This window comes from Marmota monax, unplaced genomic scaffold, assembly GCF_021218885.2.
Source record: "Marmota monax isolate L192 unplaced genomic scaffold, Marmota_monax_Labrador192_F-V1.1 WCK01_AAM20220418_F8-fsc00271, whole genome shotgun sequence".
Classification (NCBI taxonomy): Eukaryota; Metazoa; Chordata; class Mammalia; order Rodentia; family Sciuridae; genus Marmota; species Marmota monax.
This window is the reverse complement of record NW_026694659.1, coordinates 482,728-491,215: the sequence shown is the minus strand read 5'-3', so window position 1 is coordinate 491,215 and position 8,488 is coordinate 482,728. Positions and strand designations below refer to the sequence as shown.

Genomic DNA, 8,488 nt, shown 5'->3' with positions numbered 1-8,488 from the left:
GGGCTGTAATTATCCTCATGACGGTATGTCAGGCCTCACCACACTCACGGCTTGCTGGGTGGCTATAATGCTGCTGCAGACATGCCTGCCCAGGCCTGGCCACATGCTTATTTAATAAAGCATGACCATTTCCTCTCCTGTTACGGGTGACAGCTGGGTCTTCCCCTCACTTCATCTGCAGGCATCAAGAAGCATGCAACACCTGGTACTGGAAAAGCCTGGTGTTTGTGCCCAAGATTATTCATCTAAAATGGGGAGGTATAGGAGATACCATCGAGAGCATGCCAGGGGATTCCACTGACTTCTGGAAACACATAATCTTTGTCAGATCAATTGCTGCAGATCACTTGTGACTCAAGTTGATAATATTCTTTTTTTTAATTGAAAGAATAAGAAACAGAAGGTTTATTGAACACCATCATTTTAAATTATATGTTGCCAGGCGCGCTAGCACAGGCCTGTAATCCCAGCAGCTCAGGAGGCTGAGGCAGGAGGATGGCAAGTTCAAAGCCAGCCTCATTAAAAGCGAGACACTAAGCAACTCAGTGAGACCCTGTCTCTAAATAAAATACAGAATAGGGCTGAGGATGTGGCTCAGTGGGTGAGTGCCTCTGAGGTCAATCCCCAGTACACCCCCCCAAAAAAGTGAAATTATATGTTTTGGTCCCATAAAACACTATTACGTTTCACATATAAATCTATATGCAACTCAACCCTTGGAAGTTTGGTTAAAAGGACTAAATAAATGGGGTTGGAAACAGCAGATGAAGACATGATAAGAAATACAGAACTGCAGAGACCTCAAAAGGACTGTAATTATCATGACAGTTGGAACAGTAATAAAATGACTGAATTTCTTCAAAAATAAATTAAAGGAAGGAATAAAAGAAAAATGAAAAGCAGGGAAAAGACAGGTTGAAAGAACTCTGTTAGAAGGAAGAATAACACTTAAAATATTAAAGTGGTGAGAATGAGTGCTGAGTCCAAATTTTCCATCCATAATTTCCAGCAGATAGACTTTCTGTTTTGGTCCCTACCGTTTCCTCTGCCCTGGATGGATAGGATAGTGAAGAGGAAGATCCAGATGATGGATTTATGATCGTGACTCTTTGTGGGTATGTGTGTGTATCTCTAGCAATAACGCAGAGTCAATTTACTATCCTGGAGCTGTGTAGGTGGAGTCTCACTGGACTTGCCTTTGGTTTCTTATAAGCAGGCTAGAGTGCTCTCTAATCTGCACCTCCTCAGCCGCTGTTTATCACAGTGTTTGTAATTTTGTATCTTTGAATTATTTCTATGGAAGAACAATGTAGGAACACCTAGGTACTAAAACTAATAGGAGAATTACAGAATTTAGCCAACTCCTGATAATAGTGAGCACTGACCGAAAAATATTCCATGGAAGTAATTTCAGTTGATAATATTCTCCATGCGAATTTATTCTAGGTCAGTGGTTCTCATCACTGAGTTCCCCTGAGAATTACCTAGACTTCTTTTAACACTCTGCTTTAGCCCAGTCATTTACTTTCCCCTGCTGCAGATTGAGCCCAGGCCCTCACACGTGCCAGATGAGAGCTCCAATGCTAAGCCGTGTCCCCACCTCTAGCCTAGCCCTCTCATCACCCGGGAACTTGTCACATACAAACTCTCAGGCCCCACCCCTCAGGTACCGATTTAGAAACTGTGGTGATGACGCCCCGGCAATCCACTTTAACAAACTTTTTAGGTGATTCTAATGCCCACTTAAATTTCCAGATCGTAGCCCCACCTCAGAACAATGAATTCAGAATGGCTGGGGTGGGGACTTGGGTGGAGACAGCATTTGCTAAAAGTCCCCCTGGTGAGCCCCATGTGCAATGAAGTTTGAGCTGTCAAGCATATAATAAATGTGAGTTATAATAGAAATGAACAATAAAATAATGACCCTGGAACCTGAATTGAGGTAAGAAACAGTGAGTCAAATATGACTTAAGCTTTTAAGTTTCAGAAAATCATAGAGCCACCAAGAGAAAAGTAGCAGATGAGTGGATGGGGTGGGCAGGTTACTCTGGGGCAAAACAGTCTGTTGGAGCAGCAAAGGCCCCCCACCGAGGCTGGACGGCATTTGGTGGAGGGAGAAAGAGATGTTAGTGGCAAGGAGACCAGCCATGTCTAGAGACAGTATTTGGATCAAACAGCTTGTAAAGACCATAAAAAGATGAACTTCTGGATGACAAGTAGAAAATTCTCCAGAGAAGTCAAGGAGATCAAAGCAGTCGTATCGCTTTGTTCTGTGATCACCTGAGTAATAAGACCAGGATAACGCCTCCTCTTTTTAATGCACCTGGAGGATCTGCTTGGGGTGGAGACCACCTTGCACATTTCTACTGTTATAGAGCTGACGTGATGTTTAAGGCAATAAAGCACTTTTCCACTGAAGCATTGTATAGGTACATATGTAGGTAGATGTTACCCACCTAGAGAAAGAATCTCAGGATTTCCCCTGCTGGGTGTTTTCATCCCACTTCTTCATGGTCCATGACGCCCGCTGAGGTTGTCAGTATAATGAAATTAAACTGAGAGGATGGGAGCAGATTCCTCTGCCAATTTTTCTAGGTAGTTGGGTTCTAGATATCCAACCTGGACGTGATCACCCCACGCTTGTTTCACCTCCCAGCTCTGTGGACCTCTGAGATCTCAGAGATCTCACACTCACCAGGCTTCAGCATCAAAGTCAGAAAGCAACAGTGACTTTGGAGCGCAGCCTAATAAAATCCTGGCACTTGCCTCTCTTTTTGGCACAGTTGATGCTCTCGAGAGCGTCAGCCAGGACTTCCCTGCGCTCCATTGTGGCCGTGGAAAGATGGCGGAAGAGCTCAGTGGAGAGCTGAATAAGGCATTCCCACCTGAATTGCACTGAAACGCAGAGATAATGTAGGAGGGCCTGTGGCTCTGCCGGGCAGTCCTTGGGGAGAAAGACGGGCTCAGGTCCTTCTGCCTTGTGTGTTTGGACCCCTGGCTTCTGTTGTACATGTGTCACTCTTACTGTAACACCCTCCCCCGCCCCCACTACACACTCACACACACACGCACACACACACACACCCCACAAGTGAAGGGGAAAGAAACTTAATATTGTTCCCCAAGGTTAAATCGCTTTTCTGAACAGAATGGTGCCTACATTTCTTCAAAGCCTGCCCTATCGGGTCGGTTTCTCAGGTTCCCATTTTTCGGGTTCTGGACTCCCCTTGTCTCATCCCTCTCCCTGACTCTGACCTCCTGCCTCCTTTCTTCCCTTATCAGGACTCTTGGGGTGACATTAGGCCTAAGCAGAATCATCTTCCCATCTCAGTGTCACTCGATTGCAACTACAAAGTCCCTCATTAGGGCATATAGTCATGGCTCTGGGAATCAGAACGTCAGCATCTTTGAGGGTGGAATTGGAGACGCCAAGACCACCCACCATTTCTCCATGGGCAATGATACACACACAGGCCAGGCTTATAGGGGAGTCTGCGCTTTTATTAAGGTAGGCAGAGACGTGCAAAGATGGTGTCTATCCTTGCGATTCCTGACTGATATCGTGGAAATGTGGGGACAACTGCTTTTTTACTGGTGGCTCACTCTAGTTTCCTAGTGAGTGAGTATTGATGGTCAGTGACAGTCAGTGTGATAAAAATGTGGTAATTTTGGTTTGTGCGCTTCTGCCAACAGGGAAAGTGACCTTTACCTGAGCTTGGGCGACTTTCTAATCTTCTTATGAATCCGTGAGGGTCAAGAAAAGTCATTAGCTCAAGAATGCACCTTACAGAATGCTCAATCTTCAGATACAGTCTAAGGACCATAAATCAAACAGCCCTGGGACCCAAGACAAACTGTAAGTCCCAGGCTCACCACCTCCTTTGTGAAAACTGAGATGGAAAGAGGTGACAGAAGCTTCCTGGAGCTGGGAAATGGCTTTGAGTATGTTTGACTTAAGTCTGGAGGGTGGGGCTTTGTGTCAAGAGTGGTGGTAGATATAACTGTTCTAGTTAGAAGCATCTAGGAAGAATGAGAAGAAATGAAATTCCATGTTCATTTCATTCTGTTGCAATATGCCATTTTCCCTTGTACATTCATTTGTTTGTATTATTATGACGAAATACCAGAGGAAGGCTACTGCGTTAAGAAAAGAGGTTTAGTTTGACTTACAGTTCTGGAAGTCTAAGGTTGAGGGCCTGCATCTGGTGATGGCCTTCTTGCCGGCAGAGTCCTGAGGCAGTACCAGGCATCTCATGGCAAGAGACAAAAGGTGTGCACACACCTGTGTATTTTCTGGTCTCTCTCTCCTTCTTTTGGTAAAGCCCCCAGTATTCAGTTATGGAGGCTATACTCTGATGGCCTTATTTTATCCTAATGACCTCCTCTAAACACCATGGATTGTTTCCACTCTTTAAATGCCTCACAATGGGGGTTGATTTTAAACACATGAATTTTGGGGGACTACCTTAAAACACATTCAAACTATATCACCCAGGAAGACGGTGTTGTTGGAAAATCCCCAGGACATGTGCATTTCCTCCCAAGGAGTGCTGGATTTGCCACCACGGACCATGTCCAGCCCCCCTTTGATCTCTGCCCAACAAGCTAGGGATATGCATGTCCTCTGTACGGTGCTAAATGGGAGCAAGAAACCACCCAGGGATGTCCTCCAAACTGGGTCTCTGCTCCTCCAGCCCAGGGTCCTCTGCTCTCTGAGATTCTGCACCCAAAGCTCCACCATGGCGCTTGCTCTCCTTTGGGCTAAGCATTGCCCTCTCTGGGTGCACGGTGAACGCTCACCTTCTCTGGGTAGGAAAGATCAGAACCAACTCCTATCTTCATTTACAGCTCTACCTGGATAATAAGGTGGGCTGGTAACAGAAGAAATGCTGAAATCTAGACACGGAAGACCCAGGAAACTCCTTCATTCTAGATCTTGGATCCACTTGGTGCTGTGTTTAGCACACTCATTGAGTCCTTTGGACAACCCTATATTCTTGGGTATTGTTATCCCCATTTTATAGACAAGACAACTGAGGCTCATGAGTCCCCCAGCCCTCCATTAACTGGTCTACCTATGTGGAGAGTTGACCTGAGATGTGGCTCTTCTCAGAAAAGTCTGTAATTCATGAGTCCAAAATATTTGTCAGGACCTAATGCTTCTGAGCAGAGGTCAGTAGACTCCTAGGGTTTATTAGATCTCATGGAACAGGTTGTTTCGCTTTTGAAATGCTGGGAAAAAAATCCCTTTGGTAGAAAATGCAAAAATGAACCTGATTCACATACACACTGTGTGTGGTGTAAGCTCCTTCTGCTATTTGAATGTTATTCAAATAAAGGATTATTCAGCAGCTTACATTACCATTTTCAAATGCAAAAACAAAAACAAAAAAATCCAGTGTTGTGAACAAGGGGTTTGTTATTTGACCATAAGAAAGAAAGGCATCTTTCTGTTTAACTCAAAATAATGGAAACCTAGGTAGGAAAAGCACAGAAAAGAACATTCTAGACTAATCCCTTCTCTTTGCCCTGCCTCCCACCCATACAGAAGCAGGATCTCTTCCCAAATCCCTGACAAGTGATGCTGAACTCCTGCTCCAGCGATTGGGAATTGCCCTCTCTCCTGAGGCCTTTAGCTCCTCTTGGTTTGATGGTAGGATAAGTCTATGATGAATATTTTAACAATGCAGTGAGAAGCAGAGTGGTGGGTTTGGTGCCCTAGTTCTTACACTCTGCCCCTCCCCCAAGAAAAGAGACCTCTCTTCCGCTCCTAGTGCTGACATGACAAGTTCAATGGCTTAAAACAACTGAAACTTAGAATCTTACAGATCCAGAGGCCCGGAGTCTGCAATGAGTCTCTCTTGGCTAGGAACGAGGTGTCGGCAGGGCTCTGTATCCATTTGTAGGCTCCAGGGGATAATATTTCCTGGCCTTTTTAGCTTCTAGAGACCACTTGCCTTCCTTGGTTCATGGCCCTTCCCTTGGCATCAATGACAGCAGCGCAGCATCTTCAGACCTCTCACTATGTCATCTGTAGGGACTCCTGTGACTTCATGTGGCCCACCCAGAAAATTCAGCATACGATAACCATCTCAAAATCCTTGATCGCTTCTGCAAAGTCCCTTTTGTCATATAAAGTCACATACTCATAGGATCCAGGGCTAAGAAGGTGAACACCTCTGGGGGACATTCTTCAACCTATCACTGAAGCCTCACCTGGGTTTTAAAAGCAAGCAGAGAAATTCCAGGTGGAACGCTCCTAGGGGGGAAGGAGATAGTGACAGGCTTGGAAGGGTAGAGGAGGAAGCTGAAGTGGCACCTCAGTACCCCGGGAAGAGGCGGGACCTTGGTGGGAGATGCTGGTTATGCCTCCCTCTGGTGCAGAGGAACCCCAAACCAGCAGTTCTCAACCTAATCCCAAACAGTCCTAATCCCTAATTTAGCATGGAAGCAACAGAGACTCCTTTTAAAGGATTCTAGAACTTAGATGATAAAGACGCCCACAGGGAGAGGAAACCTGCTATCAGGTCCCTTCTTGCACCGCAAACATTTATTCTTCAAAATTCCTACTTTTAACATTCACTGAAAAAAAAAAAAAGGAAAAAGATATCCATAGGGAACAACATAGACTGGAGAACAGGGAACACTTCTGAGGAAAATTCCAGGGCCTTTGCGTGGCTTGGAATGGTGAAGGAGGAGCCTCCTTTAGGGCTAGGCCTGGATTTCTTTGCAACTGAGACTTGAGCATGATTTTACACTGAATAAAAAAAATTTTAAAAAAAGCAAGTACTGTGACATTTCTCCACTCCAGCGCAGACATCCCTCATCTATAAACGCTCCTCACTGATTGCTCTGCACCAAGAATGCTTCTCAGTGGGCAGCTAAGAATCAATCAGCCAGAACATTTCCTTCTACTGACAGGAGTGGAGAAACAACTCAAGACCCACCTGCAGCTGCACATCACCTCCTCTAAAATTCCTTCCCAACTCCTCTAGCTAGAGGGACACATCCCTCTTCCCACAGCACTTACTTACCTTGGCTTTTATTTGGCATGTGGCACGCAGGCCCTGACAGTATAATCACGCTTTAGAGCACACAAGTTTTCCACCTTCACAGTGCAATTGGAAACAACCAGAAGGGCCAATTTTCAAGTTTTTACTCTTGAGCACCCTTGAGAACCTGGTGCCACAGCTAGCACAAAAGTTTCTAGAAAAATATTTGTAAGAAAATATAAATGATGATTCCAAAGAAGCCCAAGAGGATCCCATCTGGAAAGTACAGGTCTGTGCTATGGAAACAGGAAAGCCACAGGAAACTCAGGGTTAATGGCATTGGTCTCCATACCTTTTATTCAGTTTGCAGTTTTCCTGTCACCCCAGATTTCTCCACTGCAGTCCATGTTTGTCCACTCTTGCCTGGCTAGTGTGACCCGTACTTTGCATCACCCCCATTTTTCCCATCCTCTTCCTGCTTCACCTCCCCAAAGTTCCTTCTGCCCTCCCTCACAACTTTTTGCACTCCCACACTTTTGCATTCATCATTTTTCTTAGCAAGCCCTTAAGGGTCATTCAAGACCCTCTCCAGGAGTTGTGCAGCCCCTCCTAAAGCTAGTTACCAGTTCTATCCCCATGCTTCTCAGGCCTCAGAGTGTGCAAATCCCCAAGGGGCCACTTGCTAAAATGCAGGTTCTGATCTAGGAGATCAAGGAACCACACAGAATCTGCATTCCTTTTTTTATAATTTTTTAATTTGTTCTTTTTATATATACAATAGACGAATGGATTGAGAAAATGTGGCATATGCACACAATGGAGACTCTGCATTTCTAACAAGAGACTCAGTGCACCAAGTTCAAGGCACACTCTGAGGAATCAGGGTTTATAGAACAGGCAAGACCTTCACACATTTTACTATCATTTATTTATATGTAAACCTCTTCTACAGAAGGAAAGAGGCCTGAGGCAGAAACTTGAGCTAACTAAGCATCCACCGATATTTATAAATAAAAGAATGAATCTCTGGGTTTATCTACTGTTTATCTCAGTGCATGAAACGCAGCAGGTGTTCATTAGATGTTTATTAAGTGGAAGAATAAATGGATTCCACAGGTTTTTAACAACAGCTGCCTTTAAAATCCTTGGGTTAATTCCATCATCAGTTTTCAAATAAGAATATCTGGGAGTATACATGTATGTTTTAATATAAATCAACTTTCCATTGTTACAACAATAAAAAGTCAATTATTTTACAGAAGAAACCTAAGATGTGTTGAGCTTAGCCTTCATTTGAGTGATAAGTAAAATCAAGCCCTTTCCTCATTCACTGAGATTAGGGCATTAGCAAGGAAGAAGACAGTGTTCCTTGCTTTCCAGACCCTTCTATTCTCCCCCAGTACCATCTAATGCTCTTATTAGATGGGTATCTTATAATTCTAAAACCTCCATGTGCCAAGCAGGCACACTAAAAAAATGTATGGAAATTTCTCATA

General features: G+C 44.4%; 1 pseudogene; it reads right to left on the bottom strand.

The window, feature by feature from the left end:
- Positions 1–2,456: 2,456 nt before the first annotated feature.
- LOC124078477 (small ribosomal subunit protein uS8-like) lies at positions 2,457–2,827 on the bottom strand (annotated as a pseudogene).
- Between the last annotated feature and the right edge of the window lie 5,661 nt (positions 2,828–8,488).